Raw genomic sequence first — 18,089 nt, 5'->3', positions numbered from 1 at the left:
GACTGTACTGGCCACAACTTGGCTCCCACTCCACGTGAAACGAAATGCAATGAGATTCGAGCAAACGCGGAAGAATACACAGCGTAATGTTTACATCAGACTTATTCTTATGACGAACATAGTCAGAAGAGTGTGGCTTAAGGGGTGGGGGGGGGGGGGGGCGTCAAACGGGCCAATTTGGAGCAGGACAGGTACGACGGGACATTTTAATTTCCACTGTCAATGGTTTTACAAATAAATTCATAAAACTTCCTGGCAGATTAAAACTGTGTGCCCGACCGAGACTCGAACTCGGGACCTTTGCGTTTCGCGGGCAAGTGCGCTACCATCTGAGCTACCGAAGCACGACTCAGGCCCGGTCCTCACAGCTTTACTTCTGCCAGTGCCTCGTCTCCTACCTTCCAAACTTTACAGAAGCTCTCCTGCGCACCTTGCACAACTAACACTCCTGAAAGAAAGGATATTGCGGAGACATGGCTTAGCCACAGCGTGGGGAATGTTTCCAGAATGAGATGTGAGCTGTGAGGACGGGGCGTGAGTCGTGCTTCTTGCCTGCGAAAGGCAGAGGTCCCCAATTCGAGTCTCAGTCTAGCACACAGTTTTAATCTACCAGGAAGTTTCATATCAGCACACACTCCGCTGCAGAGTGAAAATCTCAATCTGGTAAATTCATAAACTTTGTCAGCACGACAAGGAATAATTCAGTATTCACATTCATAGCAGTGAATGTTCAAAAAACATACCAAAATATTTTTTTACATGTGAAATTTTATCATTTTTTTACTTAGTATTGGCTGGATTTGTTGCTACAGGCTCACTTTTCTTCATAAGTAAGAGTGATTCTTCGATGAATTTTGCACAGCATACAAACCATACTTATAGGTGTAAGAAACTCTAGATTTTATTTGCTTTATGAACAAAATGAGCTATTACTTCTTAAACTACATGTCTAGAAAAATCTCAAATTTTATAGTTAATTATCTCAGTTTTTAAAACAGGTTTTCATAGATTTGGAAAATTCTAGAGTTTCATACATCTGTAAGTATGGATTGTACGCTGTGCAAAATTCATCGGAGAATCTCTCTTACTTATGAAGAAAAGTGTACCTATAGCAACAACTGCAGCCAATAGTAAGTGAAAAAACGATGAAATTTTACACGTAAAAAAAGTTATTTTGTTATGTTTTTGACTTTCCACTGCTATGAGTGTGAATCCTGAATCCTTCCTGGCCATACTGACGAAGTTTTATGAATTTATTTGTAGAAGTATAGACAGTGGAAATTAAAAGGTCCTGTGGTGCCTCTCCTGCTACAAATCAGCCCGTTTGACGACCTAGAAGCAGAATATATTCTCTTTTTTTCCCTTTAAAGTCAGTACCGCCATTAGACTTTTTTATTTGCAGTGTTACATTTACACGATTATGATTTTGGCTTTAAAGTGCCATTATCAATGTTTTAATGTTATACAGTGCCTAAGATGGCATACACTGGTACTTAAAATGCACTATTAGACACATTGTCTAAGGGTCGTATTTTAAATACGACAGTATTTACATCTACATCTACATCCATACTCCGCAAGCCACCTGACAGGTTGTGGCGGAGGGTACCTCCCTTCTATACCAGTCCCGTATTGTTCGTGGAAACAAAGATTGTCGGTATGCCTCTGTGTGAGCTCTAATCTCTCTGTTTTTATCCTTACGGTCTCTTCGCGAGATATACTTTGGAGGAAGCAATATAATGCTTGACTCCTCAATGAAGCGATGTTCTCGAAACTTCAGCAAAAGCCCATACCGAGCTACTGAGCGTCTCTCCTGCAGAGTCTTCAACTGGAGTTTATCTGTCATCTCCGTAACGCTTTCGCGATTATTAAACGATCCTGTAACGAAGCGTGCTGCTCTCCGTTGGATCTTCTCTATCTCTTCTACCCTACCTGGTACAGATCCCACACCGGTGAGCAGTATTCAAGCAGTGGGCGAACAAGTGTACTGTAACCTACCTTTTTCGGACTGCATTTCCTTAGGGTTCTTCCAGTGAATCTCAGTCTGACATCTGCTTTACCGACGATTAATTTTATATGGTCATTCCATTTGAAATCACTCCTAATGCCTACTCCCAGATAATTTATGGAACTAACTGATTCCAGTTTATGACCTGCTATCTTAGGCACTGTATAACGTTAAAACACCTGATAATGGCACTTTAAAAACGATATCATGATCGTGTAAACGTAACACTGCAAATAAAAAACAGTCTAATGGCGGTACTGACTTTAAAGAAATACACTCCTGGAAATGGAAAAAAGAACACACTGACACCGGTGTGTCAGACCCACCATACTTGCTCCGGACACTGCGAGAGGGCTGTACAAGCAATGATCGCACGCACGGCACAGCGGACACACCAGGAACCGCGGTGTTGGCCGTCGAATGGCGCTAGCTGCGCAGCATCTGTGCACCGCCGCCGTCAGTGTCAGCCAGTCTGCCGTGGCATACAGAGCTCCACCGCAGTCTTTAACACTGGTATCATGCCGCGACAGCGTGGACGTGAACCGTATGTGCAGTTGACGGACTTTGAGCGAGGGCGTATAGTGGGCATGCGGGAGGCCGGGTGGACGTACCGCCGAATTGCTCAACACGTGGGGCGTGAGGTCTCCACAGTACATCGATGTTGTCGCCAGTGGTCGGCGGAAGGTGCACGTGCCCGTCGACCTGGGACCGGACCGCAGCGACGCACGGATGCACGCCAAGACCGTAGGATCCTACGCAGTGCCGTAGGGGACCGCACCGCCACTTCCCAGCAAATTAGGGACACTGTTGCTCCTGGGGTATCGGCGAGGACCATTCGCAACCGTCTCCATGAAGCTGGGCTACGGTCCCGCACACCGTTAGGCCGTCTTCCGCTCACGCCCCAACATCGTGCAGCCCGCCTCCAGTGGTGTCGCGACAGGCGTGAATGGAGGGACGAATGGAGACGTGTCGTCTTCAGCGATGAGAGTCGCTTCTGCCTTGATACCAATGATGGTCGTATGCGTGTTTGGCGCCGTGCAGGTGAGCGCCACAATCAGGACTGCATACGACCGAGGCACACAGGGCCAAAACCCGGCATCATGGTGTGGGGAGCGATCTCCTACACTGGCCGTACACCACTGGTGATCGTCGAGGGGACACTGAATAGTGCACGGTACATCCAAACCGTCATCGAACCCATCGTTCTACCATTCCTAGACCGGCAAGGGAACTTGCTGTTCCAACAGGACAATGCACGTCCGCATGTATCCCGTGCCACCCAACGTGCTCTAGAAGGTGTAAGTCAACTACCCTGGCCAGCAAGATCTCCGGATCTTTCCCCCATTGAGCATGTTTGGGACTGGATGAAGCGTCGTCTCACGCGGTCTGCACGTCCAGCACGAACGCTGGTCCAACTGAGGCGCCAGGTGGAAATGGCATGGCAAGCCGTTCCACAGGACTACATCCAGCATCTCTACGATCGTCTCCATGGGAGAATAGCAGCCTGCATTGCTGCGAAAGGTGGATATACACTGTACTAGTGCCGACATTGTGCATGCTCTGTTGCCTGTGTCTATGTGCCTGTGGTTCTGTCAGTGTGACCATGTGATGTATCTGACCCCAGGAATGTGTCAATAAAGTTTCCCCTTCCTGGGACAATGAATTCACGGTGTTCTTATTTCAATTTCCAGGAGTGTATATTATGACAGTGGCCCCATATTATGAAAAAAAATTAGAATATATTCTGACATTTAGCATTCCTGGAAATCTAATGTCCACGCACTTACTTACTTTCCGCGTCCGGAACTAGACTTCAAACTTCCAAAAATCAGCAGCCAATATGGCCTTGTCATTTGCCTCCCATAAGTCATTCACTGTGCAGGGCTGGTCTAAATATGGACAGATAAGCGGGTGTCGAGGATCCTGGACAGAACCACACAGACAGAGTGTGTTCTCATTCTCTTTTAGGAAACCCCATTGCTGCAGGTTTGTCTTGCACTTTGGCACTTCTACCCTCATACGGTTTAGGGTTCTCCAGACTGTGTATGGTAGGTCCCCACCAGGCGCCAGTTCTTCTTTTACTTCTTTATGGGGGTTTCTCAGGTCGAGTTCCCACCTTATCAAACGATTCTCTGCAGCCGACCCTTTCAGGGCTCGTGACAGGAAACTCTTCCTCGAACAAAGCCGTCGGTCAGCAGGCTGGTGTCCATATAAAGGGTGACGCATGTCCTTTTCTTGCTTGGTTTTTTCGGCTTCGGCGGCGATATCACGTCGTATGTTGGGCGGTGCGATCCCCATGATTAAGTACGTCTTGTGCACTGGGGTTGGCCTCAAGCATCTGGTAAGAACCCGTGCCATTACATTCACCGCAACATCAACATTTCCGCGTGTGTTGATGCAGACCATACTGGTTAGTTTCCTGATGATGTTGTTTCTAGTTGAGACTTCTTCCCTTGTGGCATTACAAGACGTTTATAGGTCAGTGTGCGATCCAACGTGACACCAAGATATTTGGACGTTTTATAATGCTCCAGACGTTCACCTCTCCATATTACATTTAATTCACGATTTGCAAGTGTATTGTGCTGCGAATACATAGAAAGAAGGATCCCTTATCATATAGCTACAATATAGCAGGTCAGCAACTGGAAGCAGTAATTCCGTAAATTATCTGGGAGTACGCATTAGGAGTGATTAAAAATGGAATGATCATATAAAGTTGATCGTCGGTAATGCAGATGCCAGACTGAGATTCATTGGAAGAATCCTAAGGAAACGCAATTCGAAAACAAAGGAAGTAGGTTACAGTACGCTTGTTCGCCCACTGCTTGAATGCTGCTCAGCAGTGTGGGATCTGTACCTGACAGGGTTGATAGATAGAGAAGATCCAACGGAGGGCAGCGCGCTTCGTTACAGGATCATTTAGTAATCGCGAAAGCGTTACGGAGATGATAGATAAACTCCAGTGGAAGACTCTGCAGGAGAGACGCTCAGTAGCTCGGTACGGGCTTTTGTTGAAGTTTCACCGAGGAGTCGAGCAGTATATTGCTCCCTTCTACGTATTTCTCGCGAAGAGACGATGAGGATAAAATCAGAGAGATTAGAGCCCACACAGAGGCATACCGACAATCCTTCTTTCCACGAACAATACGAGACTGAAATAGGAGAACCGATAGAGGTACTCAAGGTACCCTCCGCCACACACCGTCAGGTGGCTTGCGGAGTATGGATGTAGATGTAGATGTAGATGCCTCCCTGTTCTTTAAATGGAATGCACAGAGCTGCGTCTTGAAAGGGTTCGGCCGTAGGTGGTTTTCCTGATAATACTGGGAGAGAGCTTCCAAGGTACTGGTTAATTTCTCCTCTACATCCATAAAATTATTACCTTGGGCTGCAACTGCAGTGTCATCGGCATACATAAATTGGCGCGTGATGTTTTTTTTTTCTTGATTGTTATTTTGCTCCTCATACAAGGTGGGCTGGCAGCGAAAAATTGTACTCCGCTCTTCAGCCACAAGCAGTACAATAACAGAGAAAATGAAGACAGAAAAGTAACAGACTGGTGCTTAGAAAACAGTAGACACAATAATTAAAAACATGAAGCCGTTCACACTCGACGAATAAACAAGGAAAACTGTCGGCACTATGCACAAACACTGATGATTTAGACGGTACATGTGAATAAAGGAGCGTGGCAGCGAAAAACACTAAATCACAAAGATGACGGCACACACACGAAAAACTGATGGCGATGATCTCCGGCGCGCGAATGTCCATTGAACGTGTGCGACTCCGGGGACCTGCCAAGAGGGGAATAAGGTGGTGGGGGAGGGAGAGTGGAGAGCAGAGATGCCAATGGCAGGGGAGATGGTAGGAGGACTGAAGGTATGGGGGTAGGGGAAGCCCGGGGGAGGAGGGGGGAGAAAGGGAGGAGGGAGGGAGGGGGAGAGAAGTGAGAGAGGGTGCCCATAGGAACAAACACAGGAAGTGGGAGGGAGTATCAAAGTTGGCAGGAGGGGCAGATGGAGGGAATGAGGGCATCATCACGGTAGGGGAGCTGGCGGAAGTCACCTTTGGAGAGGGTAAGGAGAGTGGAAAGATGGAGAGCAGGTGGGACTTGGAAATACAGGCATGGCAGTGGGCAGGGGTGGGAGAGGATGTGACAAACCAGCGGGTGAGGAGGATCGTGTTTACAGGAGATGTAGAGGATCCGTATCCGTTCGAGGAAAAGGAGGAGGTGGCAGAAGGGAATAAGGTCGTACAGGATCCGTGTGGGGGAGGGGAGACGGATGTGATAGGCGAGGCGAAGAGCGTGGTGTTCGAGGATTTGAAGGGATTTGTAAAAGGTAGGAGGGGCAGAGATCCAGGCAGGGTGGGTGTAGCAGAGGATAGGGCGGATGAGTAATTTATAGGTGTGGAGGATGGTGGAGGGGTCCAGACCCCATGTACGGCCAGAAGGGAACTTGAGGAAACGGAGGCGGGAGCGTGCCTCAGCTTGGATTGTCTGGAGATGGGGGGTCCAGGAGAGGCGACGGTCGAGGGTGACGCCAAGGTACATGAGGGTGGGGGTGAGGGCGATAGGACGGCCATAGATGGTGACATAGAAGTCGAGGAGGCGGAAGGAAGGGGTGGTTTTGCCTACAATGATCGCCTGGGTTTTGGAAGGATTGACGTTAAGCAACTACTGGTTACACCAAGCGGTGAACCGGGCAAGATGGGATTGGAGAAGGTGTTGGGAGTGGTGCGTGGTGCGCGATGTTTGGCACTGGTTGGTCATTTGTATATATATTACACTCCTGGAAATTGAAATAAGAACACCGTGAATTCATTGTCCCAGGAAGGGGAAACTTCATTGACACATTCCTGGGGTCAGATGCATCACATGATCACACTGACAGAACCACAGGCACATAGACACAGGCAACAGAGCATGCACAATGTCGGCACTAGTACAGTGTATATCCACCTTTCGCAGCAATGCAGGCTGCTATTCTCCCATGGAGACGATCGTAGAGATGCTGGATGTAGTCCTGTGGAACGGCTTGCCATGCCATTTCCACCTGGCGCCTCAGTTGGACCAGCGTTCGTGCTGGACGTGCAGACTGCGTGAGACGACGCTTCATCCAGTCCCAAACATGCTCAATGGGGGACAGATCCGGAGATCTTGCTGGCCAGGGTAGTTGACTTACACCTTCTAGAGCACGTTGGGTGGCACGGGATACATGCGGACGTGCATTGTCCTGTTGGAACAGCAAGTTCCCTTGCCGGTCTAGGAATGGTAGAACGATGGGTTCGATGACGGTTTGGATGTACCGTGCACTATTCAGTGTCCCCTCGACGATCACCAGTGGTGTACGGCCAGTGTAGGAGATCGCTCCCCACACCATGATGCCGGGTGTTGGCCCTGTGTGCCTCGGTCGTATGCAGTCCTGATTGTGGCGCTCACCTGCACGGCGCCAAACACGCATACGACCATCATTGGCACCAAGGCAGAAGCGACTCTCATCGCTGAAGACGACACGTCTCCATTCGTCCCTCCATTCACGCCTGTCGCGACACCACTGGAGGCGGGCTGCACGATGTTGGGGCGTGAGCGGAAGACGGCCTAACGGTGTGCGGGACCGTAGCCCAGCTTCACGGAGACGGTTGCGAATGGTCCTCGCCGATACCCCAGGAGCAACAGTGTCCCAAATTTGCTGGGAAGTGGCGGTGCGGTCCCCTACGGCACTGCGTAGGATCCTACGGTCTTGGCGTGCATCCGTGCGTCGCTGCGGTCCGGTCCCAGGTCGACGGGCACGTGCACCTTCCGCCGACCACTGGCGACAACATCGATGTACTGTGGAGACCTCACGCCCCACGTGTTGAGCAATTCGGCGGTACGTCCACCCGGCCTCCCGCATGCCCACTATACGCCCTCGCTCAAAGTCCGTCAACTGCACATACGGTTCACGTCCACGCTGTCGCGGCATGCTACCAGTGTTAAAGACTGCGATGGAGCTCCGTATGCCGCCCGCATCTCGTGGTCGTGCGGTAGCGTTCTCGCTTCCCACGCCCGGGTTCCCGGGTTCGATTCCCGGCGGCGTCAGGGATTTTCTCTACCTCGTGATGGCTGGGTGGTGTGTGCTGTCCTTAGGTTAGTTAGGTTTAAGTAGTTCTAAGTTCTAGGGGACTTATGACCACAGCAGTTGAGTCCCATAGTGCTCAGAGCCATTTGAGCTCCGAATGCTACGGCAAACGGCGGCGGTGCACAAATGCTGCGCAGCTAGCGCCATTCGACGGCCAACACCGCGGTTCCTGGTGTGTCCGCTGTGCCGTGCGTGTGATCATTGCTTGTACAGCCCTCTCGCAGAGTCCGGAGCAAGTATGGTGGGTCTGACACACCGGTGTCAATGTGTTCTTTTTTCCATTTCCAGGAGTGTATATAGAGCTGGGGCGAGAACGCTTCCCTGAGGTAGGCCATTCCTTTGATTTCTCCACCTGCTCTTCAATATCCACGTGGGAGTGGATAAGAAGATTACACAAGCCTACTTGAGTGGCTTACTCGAGAGCTCCAGCTCGCACACTTGACGGAAAAAGATTCGAGGCGACAAGAGCGATAAGCTGACAGGCGCCACCTGCTCGCGATCACGCGAGGTGACGTCACGCGGCCGCTGCGACCTCCTGCAGGTGCCTATAAGAGGGGCGGGGAGCCGCGCCGTGGCTGTCTGTACGCCGTGTGAGCCGCCCGCGACCCAAGTCACCACCTGACGGAACTCCGCCACGACTGCAAGGTGAGTAGGGGCGCTGCAAGGTCTGCTTCCTCTGCGTAAGCCGTCGCCACAGGGACCGTGCTGTCGAACGTAAACGTCGAGTGTGCTACGTTCAGCGTGCTGCTCAACGCTCAGGAACGATGCGACTTGTGCATGCGGTACGTGGGCCACAACGTGGTATACCAACACTGACTCAAAGGGAGGCCTCGCCGCTTGTTGGTGACGTCACGCCAGCTAGGCACGGCGAACGCCAGGTCCGTTGCAGGCAGAAACGCCTGGGCGTGCTTATCACTATAAATCTCTTATTTTTGGACAAAACGTTTGGTATTGTTTTGGATTCTGCAGTTTTATTTAGATGAAAGATTTTCTTACTATCGTAAAGCTACAAATGAAGATCTTAGTTCTGTATTACTGAATCCTGTCGAAACAAACGTAGATCAATATGAGAAGATGCTTTGCCCCATTGTAAGCTTCGGAAGTTTTACATTCAAGTAACTTTATTTACTTGATCCATTTTGCTACCGAAACTTACCCCAACCCCCTTACAATTAACTCGTTTCTTATATTTATTTATTTATTTTTGTTTGACATCGTCACTGCAAATGTAAACTAATTTACATGTGTAAATGTCCAACTGTTGCCAGTCATTACACTACAGACGTTTTCAACGAAAGGAATTTTAAACAGGAAAAAAATAGTAATTAAAACTTCCGGGCTAAGAGGCCGTGGTCCAATAGTAGAAATACTTCTCCCTGACGTTTCGTTGCCAGCTGCGGGCAACATCATCTGAGGTGAGTCTACGACTGGCTGCTAGGCCGTGGAGGTCCTGTTTATATAGAGCGCGTAGAGGGCGCCACCACTCGTCACGTGTTGTCAACAGCAAAACTATCTCTGGCTGGCGTCATTGCTCTCGATCGAAGGTAATCGATTGTCACATCTTTGGTACAGAGTCGATCGCCATATCTTATCTAGCTTCAAGCCTTCTTCTTTCCTGTTAAAATTATTGTGGTGTTTAAAAATCTCTACAGCCTCTCTATACATACGTGCATAATAATGCGATGTCTTAGCTAGCACGCTCGTCTCACTAAATTTTACTTCATGGTCACCCGTTTCAAAAACATGTTCCGCTACAGCCGATTTGTCCGTGTGTCCCAGTCGACAGTTCCTTTTATGTTCAGTTAGGCGAGTATTGATACTTCTTTTTGTGGTTCCAATGTAAACCTTCCCACAACTACACGTAATCTTATAGACACCAGGAGTAGCTAGAGGGTGTCACAGATTTTATTAGCCCTGTCCACCAATGTCTTGATAATACCTCTCTTCTGCCTGGCATGATGGTTTGAATGCTTATGAAGATAACGATCGGTATGCGTATCTTTTCTGTAGACTTTGTGACCCAGAGTCCCATCTGCTCGTTTAATTACTGAGACGTCCAAAAAATTTATCTGCCCATTACTTTCTGTCTCCATAGTGAATTGTATTTTTGAATTGATGCTATTCAAATGCTTCAAAAAACGGTTCAGTTCTTCTTCACCGTGATTCCATATGACAAAAGTGTCGTCCACATACCGATACCACTTCAAAGGCCTTTTTCTGGCTGACTGCAGTGCTTGCTGTTCAAAAAATTCCATAAAAATATTAGCAACGGCTGGACTTAGAGGGCTACCCATTGCCACTCCATTAATTTGTTCATAGAACTCATTATTATACTGAAAATAAGTCGTGGAAAGGCAATGTCAAAACAAAGCTACTATATCAGTCGGAAATATGTCAGATATGCAAGCAAGAGCTTCGTTGACAGGAACCTCAAAGTCCTGCTCAGACACACAGCCATAGGCCATTTATGAAATGGCCTCACGGTAAGTGAGGTCTCCTCGTCAGGGTGATTTAAGTAGGCAAATAAAAAAGTATCTTATCGCTACTGCATTTCATAATATGTTGTTACTTGACGCTACTGCATTTGTAGAACACGTTGTTGGTTGGTGTACGCGCGTTAAAGCGCGTGACCTTGATTCGGCCTTAGAAATTTTCAGCGTGCCGTATATTTACTTACCCCATGTTGCAGAAAAACTCACTTCCGCTCTGTGTTATTCTTATGGAGATTAAAGCGCTGATAGGCAATAATTGCAGAAAACTAACTTCCGGCTTTTAATGAGCGCTGATAAAGACGTCCGCCGCGCTTCCCCCTGCTTGGAGTCACTGTGCGCCCAGCAGGCGGAATTTTTTGAACAGCAGGCACTGCAGTCAGCCAGAAAAAGGCCTTTCAAGTGGTATCGGTATGTGGACGACACTTTTGTCGTATGGAATCACGGTGAAGAAGAACTGAACCGTTTTTTGACGCATTTGAATAGCATCAATTCAAAAATACAATTCACTATGGAGACAGAAAGTAATGGACAGATAAATTTTTTGGACGTCTCAGTAATTAAACGAGCAGATGGGACTCTGGGTCACAAAGTCTACAGAAAAGATACGCATACCGATCGTTATCTTCATAAGCATTCAAACCATCATGCCAGGCAGAAGAGAGGTATTATCAAGACATTGGTGGACAGGGCTAATAAAATCTGTGACACCCTCTAGCTACTCCTGGTGTCTATAAGATTACGTGTAGTTGTGGGAAGGTTTACATTGGAACCACAAAAAGAAGTATCAATACTCGCCTAACTGAACATAAAAGGAACTGTCGACTGGGACACACGGACAAATCGGCTGTAGCGGAACATGTTTTTGAAACGGGTGACCATGAAGTAAAATTTAGTGAGACGAGCGTGCTAGCTAAGACATCGCATTATTATGCACGTATGTATAGAGAGGCTGTAGAGATTTTTAAACACCACAATAATTTTAACAGGAAAGAAGAAGGCTTGAAGCTAGATAAGATATGGCGATCGACTCTGTACCAAAGATGTGACAATCGATTACCTTCGCTCGAGATTAATGACGACAGCCAGAGATAGTTTTACTGTTGACAACACGTGACGAGTGGTGGCGCCCTCTACGCGCTCTATATAAACAGGACCTCCACGGCCTAGCAGCCAGTCGTAGACTCACCTCAGATAATTTCGCCCGCAGCTGGCAACGAAACGTCAGGGAGAAGTATTTCTACTATTGGACCACGGCCTCTTAGCCCGGAAGTTTTAATTACTGAAGACGTCGGCTGTGAAAGCCTACACGCTATGAGGAAACAAAATAGCTTCATACATCGAAAATACTGCTGATGTTAAACTTTTTTAAACACGCACGTTAGAAAAGATAAATATTCCCCTCTTGCAACTGAAGGGAGAAACTTTATAAGATAATAAAAAATTATTTGATAAAAAAAGGATCTCTATGTTGCCTCTTCTTCTGTCCCCCACCTCCTCCCCCAACGTGGAAAATCGCAAGAGATTTCATTAACATTGAGTGCTCCTCACCCCATAATCAACCAAGATAGTAAAGAAGAGCACCAATATGTTCACAGTGTCTTGTAAAAGCAACCCAGTACAAACGTAACTTCCTCAGATTTAGAAATAAGGTAAAGGAGCACGAATTCTGTTGTTGCTGGACCATGAAGTTGTTTTTGTATGTCAATCCTTAAAACAGGTGGAAATTTAAGTTCAAGAGGGCACTATTTGTTAAGAAATGTAATGAATTGCACAATTAATTGATTGCAGAAATCTCTCAGAACAATGTGTGTTGGTCAATTACCGCCAATAGTTTCACATTTTCCTGTGTCAGAGAGGGAGACACCACTATTATGAGTACGCCTGCAACAGACCTGGCGTTCGCCGTGCCTAGCTGACGTGACGTCACGAACAAGCGCCGAGGGCTTCCTTTGAGTCGGTGTTGGCTATACGCAATCGCAACGCACTCCAGCTGCAGTTAAGGGATGTTCCTAGTTCGTAAATCACACTGTTTACTCAACGGGTGCGAGTAAAATTCCCACGTTTGCTCTATTAAAACGCACATTTCCTCCATCGTCCACGAGAAGGAAAGTACCATGTCCAATCAATAAGGATACAAGCTTCTAAAAGTTCCATTACAAACAGTGCGATACAAATTTACAATACTTCTCCAAGTAAGATAAACATTACTTCATCATTCCCACATTTTAGTAAAATCCCAGTGTCACTCTTACTTGATCACTGTTCCTACCCAGTGGCAGAATCTTTGCAACATGTGAATTAGGAAGCTTAAAAGAAAAAGGAGCAAAATATCTTTATACAAGTAGCCAAGCTGTCCTGTAGATTAAGCCAATCGAACAAAGTCACCCCTCATAAAAAGGTGAACTTACATTTACGTAACATCAAATATTATTGTATATGCTTATATTAAAGTAATAATAAAGTATCAGAACCTAATAAAAACGCGAATGGAAAAAAAATTTGGCAGGCTCAAGACGCGAACCACTGCCTCACCATAAAACTCTTCAGAGCTCAGTGACTCCACTCATTATGGTAAACCTACATCACAACAACATGCTATGATATGTCTTGCTGAAAACCTTAGATATGTTAGTAATTGAAATTTAATTATAACAAATTGCCCCAAAAACAATACGTTTTGGGTGGATCTTCAGTGAGTCGCTGCCTTCAAATAGCCTACTCTCATAATACGCAAGTTACAATAATTCTTTTGCCACGAATATGATGTTTCTCATTATTTTATAGGAACGATTCACACAGTTAACAACGGGTTTTCCAGTGATCTTCAATTTGTTGGTGCTCGTAAACAGCATATATACATATAGGCTTGAAATGAATGCCAATATGGCGCCTCACAACTCTGTACTGAAGGGAGACGGCGTGCGTGTGACGTAGGTGGCGTTGTGCCGTCTCATTGGTCAACGCTCAGACGCACGCTCAGAATATCTGACATCTTACAAGGGAACCTCCCCATCGCACCCCCTCAGATTTAGTTATAAGTTGGCACAGTGGATAGGCCTTGAAAATCTGAACACAGATCAATCGAGAAAACAGGAAGAAGTTGTGTGGAATTATGAAAAAAATAAGTCCATGTGCAAGAGAGGCAACATCAAGGGCAGAGTTGCGAAGCGCCGTGGTCCCGTGGTTAGCGTGAGGAGCTGAGAAACGAGAGGTCCTTGGTTCACGCCATCCCTCGAGTGAAAAGTTTACTTTCTTTATTTTCGCAAAGTTATGATCTGTCCGTTCGTTCACTGACGTCTCTGTTCACTGTAATAAGTTTAGTGTCTGTGTTTTGCGACTGCACCGCAAAACCGTGCGATTAGTAGACGAAAGGACGTGCCTCTCCAATGGGAACCGAAAACATTTGATCGCAAGGTCATAGATCAACCGATTCCTCCACAGGAAAACACGTCTGATATATTGTATACGACACTGGTGACGGCATGTGCGTCACGTGACAGGAATGTGTTATCGACCCTCCTAACTTGTACACTCGGCGAATGGGTAAAAAGATTTTTCTACCTTGCCCGATTTAGATTTTCTTGTGGATGTGATCATCACTCCCAAAAAAGGGATGAAAATATGAGTTTGTCACGGACGGACGGACAAATAATAATTGTCTGAAAATAAAAAATTAAACTTTTCACTAGAGGGAAAACTTGAACCTAAATCCTCTCGTTCCACAGCTGCTCGCGCTAACCACGGGACCACGGCGCTCCTGAGCTCACAGTACCCTTGATGTTGCCTATCTTGCACATGGACTACTCAGTTTGTATATTTTGCTTATTTTTTTTTTCATAGTTACACACAACTTCATCCTGTTTTCTCGATTGAATAGTATTTCAAGGCCTATCCACTGCGCCAACTTATAACTAAATCTGAGGGGGTTGCGATGGGGAGGTTCCCTTGTTAGATATTGCTCTGCACGTCCGGAAAGACTCCCCAACGTGCTGTTCCACGCTATGACGTTAGAAACTCGGCACGCTTAACGCTCAACGTTCTGATGCACGGTCCGTGTGCCGACGGCTTTAGTCTCCCAGTTTCTCCGGGTAATGGGCGGGCGCTGCTTTGCACTGTTTCCCGGTAATTCCTCTCCCAACTTCAGGCTCACAAGGGGAAGGCCTCAGACACGGTCAACCGATTCGGCTCAGATCTGGCAGGTCGCTTGTGTACAACCTAAAATAGCAATTGAGATATGGAAAGATATAAGCGAGATGAATAACATCCGCTAGGTTTCCTCGAGATTCGAACCCAGCTTCTCCGCTTCCCAGCCATTTACTTTGACTGTCGCGTTGCGATGTGGGCAGGGGTCACTGCACAAGGCCTGGCCACTATGTCTCCATCGCCATACAGGAACATATGGAAGGGGTAAATGGCCATAGGAGAATATTCATTTATATTGACAAAAAATAAATCCACCTTGTCTTTGAAAGAAAGAAAAATAAACACAAAGCTACACTTCTGTAACACGCACATACAGCGTCGATACTCCATGGACGCTGCTGCCGCTTTTTCATGGCATGTTTTCTTGTAATGTCGTGTAGCTTCTTATCTGTTCATCTCCTTGTGCGTACGTATCAAATTAATCCCCTGCGGCCGGCCGTTGTGGCCGAGCGGTTCTAGGCGCTTCAGTCTGGAACCGCCCGACCGCTAGGGTCACAGGCTCGAATCCTACCTCGGGCATGGATGTGTGTGATGTCCTTAGGTAAGTTAGGTTTAAGTAGTTCTAAGTTCTAGGGGACTGATGACCTCAGAAGTTAAGTCCCATAGTGCTCAGAACCATTTGAATGATTTTATCTCCTGAGATAAATAATCAAACTACGGCGCGGATCGTGGACGATGCTCCGCAAGAAGTTCGAAAAGCATTGACCGCATTTAGGGTTCTTCACGATAGCACAATGACGATCGTTTAAATAGTTCCAAAAACCCACGAGTTCTGTGACACCACGTCCAAATAAATAATGAATCACGTGACCTCTGATCCACGTGACGGCGTTGTGTTTCGTCCTCGGGTAATAAACAGCGTCCGGGTAGAGGCGAGGGCGGGATTCGACGTAAGAGGGCGAAATGCGTAAAAAAAAAAAGCCAAAATTTGAGGAACAAAATACCAGATCCCTTCCGCCGTCCAACAACGGAGCCGGACTATTTGCGTTGCTGCTCTCGGCGAAGAGCGTTTACCATGCGGGTGCACAAGCGGGAGCTGTAAAAGTTTATTTCATCGATTTCTGGGAAAGTATGCATTTGTGGTCCCTACACCTCAGGATGAAAAATACTCTAGTTACAATTGTCTTCCTATCCCGCCAATTTTGGGTCAGTTGCTGGACGTAACCTTTTGGGGTGGTTTTCTCAAAAACGTGAGGGCGTTGAGCCAAAATACACTACTGGCCATTAAAATTGCTACACCACGGAGATGACGTGCTACAGACGCGAAATTTAACCGACAGGAAGAAGATGCTCTGATATGCAAATGATAAGCTTTTCAGAGCTTTCACACAAGGTTGGCGCCGGTGGCGACACCTACAACGTGCTGACATGGGGAAAGTTTCCAATCGATTTCTCATACACAGTCAGCAGCTGACCGGCGTTGCCTGGTGAAACGTTGTTGTGATGCCTCGTGTAAGGAGGTGAAATGCGTACCATCACGTTTCAGACTTTGATAAAGGTCGGATTGTAACCTATGACGATTGCGGTTTATCGTATCGCGATATTGCTGCTCGCGTTAGTTGAGATCCAATGACTGTTAGCAGAATATGGAAGCGGTATGTTCAGGAGGGTAATACAGAACGCCGTGCTGGATCCCAAAGACCTTGTGTCACTAGCAGTCGAGATGACAGACATCTTATCCACACAGCTGTAACGGATCGTGCAGCCACGTCTCGATCCCTGAGTCAACAGATGGGGACGTTTGCAAAACAACAACCATCTGCACGAACAGTTCGACGACGTTTGCAGCAGCACGGTCTATCAGCTCGGAGACCGTGGCTGCGGTTACCCTTGACGCTGCATCACAGACAGGAGCGCCTGCAATGGTGTACTCGAGGACGAACCTGGGTGCACGAATGGCAAAACGTCATTTTTTCGGATGTATCCAGAATTTGTTTACAGCATCATGATGGTCGCATCCGTGTTTGGCGACATCGCAGTGAACGCACATTGGAAGCGTGTATTCGTCGTCACCATACTGGCGTATCACCCGGCGTGATGGTATGGGGTGCCATTGGTTACACGTCTCGGTCACCTCTTGTTCGCATTGACGCCACTTTGAAGAGTGGACGTTGCATTTCAGATATGTTACGACCCGTGGCTCTACCCTTCATTCGATCCCTGCGAAACCCTACATTTCACCAGGATAATGCACGATCGCACGTTGCAGGTCCTTTACGGGCCTTTCTTGATACAGAAAATGTCCGACTGCTGCAAATGGTTCAAATGGCTCTGAGCACTATAGGACTTAACTGATGTGGTCATCAGTCCCCTAGAACTTAGAACCACTTAAACCTAACTAACTTAAGGAGACCACACACATCCATGCCCGAGGCAGGATTCGAACCTGCGACCGTAGCGGTCGCGCGGTTCCCGACTGTAGCGCCTAGTACCGCTCGGCCACTTCGGCGGACTCGACTGCTGCCCCGGCCAGCACATTCTCCAGATCTCTCACGAATTGAAAACGTCTGGTCCATGTTGGCCGAACAACTGGCTTGTCACAATTCGCCAGTCACTACTCTTGATGAACTGTGGTATCGTGTTGAAGCTGCATGTTCAGCTGTACCTGTACACACCGTCGAAGCTCTGTTTGACTCAATGCCCAGACGTATCAAGGCCGTTATTACGGCCAGAGGTGGTTGTTCCGGGTACTGACTGCTCAGGTTCTATGCACCCAAATTGCGTGAAAATGTAATCACATGTCATTTCTAGTATAATGTATTTGTCCGATGAATACCCATTTATCATCTGCATTTCTTCTTGGTCTGGCAATTTTAATGGCCAGTAGGGTATCTTAGAGTCCTTGGTTTTGGACTGTACACAAGCGACCTGCCTAATTTGAGCCGAATCGGTTGGCTATGCCTGATGCCTTCGCCTTGACAGTCAAGTCTATAGTTGGCGTGGACGATCCCAAGTGTCCAGCTTTTGTCCAAAACGTTGGGGGAGTTCATTCATTTGTTCTGTCGGCGATGACAGAACCGACGCGCGTGCCGTGCAATCTTTCTCGGACGATTTTACGAAACCATTCAGTAAAAAAATTTCAGTTTTGCTTCACTTGTATCTTTATGCGTCAGCTCCATTATGATCTGCCTATCGTTTCGTTGACGATCATAGTTATTGTGATATTTGCGTACAAGTAAGACACTGCTCGGATTTCTAAAGTTTGCTACGATAAACAGGAGTCGCTATGATTTTCCGTCTGGTGCATGTTACATAATATGT

The 18,089-nt window shown here is 47.3% G+C and overlaps 1 protein-coding gene across 1 annotated transcript in view; it reads left to right on the top strand.

The window, feature by feature from the left end:
* Window positions 1-8,687: 8,687 nt before the first annotated feature.
* Window positions 8,688-18,089, top strand: part of LOC126427006 (poly [ADP-ribose] polymerase tankyrase-1-like) — a 29,593-nt gene continuing 20,191 nt past the window's right edge. Inside the window, exon 1 of the mRNA XM_050089156.1 lies at window positions 8,688-8,778. The gene's annotated coding sequence lies outside the window, so the exon portion shown is untranslated. The remainder of the gene's footprint in view (window positions 8,779-18,089) is intronic.

Source organism: Schistocerca serialis, chromosome 11 (genome assembly GCF_023864345.2).
Source record: "Schistocerca serialis cubense isolate TAMUIC-IGC-003099 chromosome 11, iqSchSeri2.2, whole genome shotgun sequence".
In the NCBI taxonomy this organism is placed as follows: domain Eukaryota; kingdom Metazoa; phylum Arthropoda; class Insecta; order Orthoptera; family Acrididae; genus Schistocerca; species Schistocerca serialis.
This window is presented reverse-complemented; position numbering and strand designations above follow the sequence as displayed.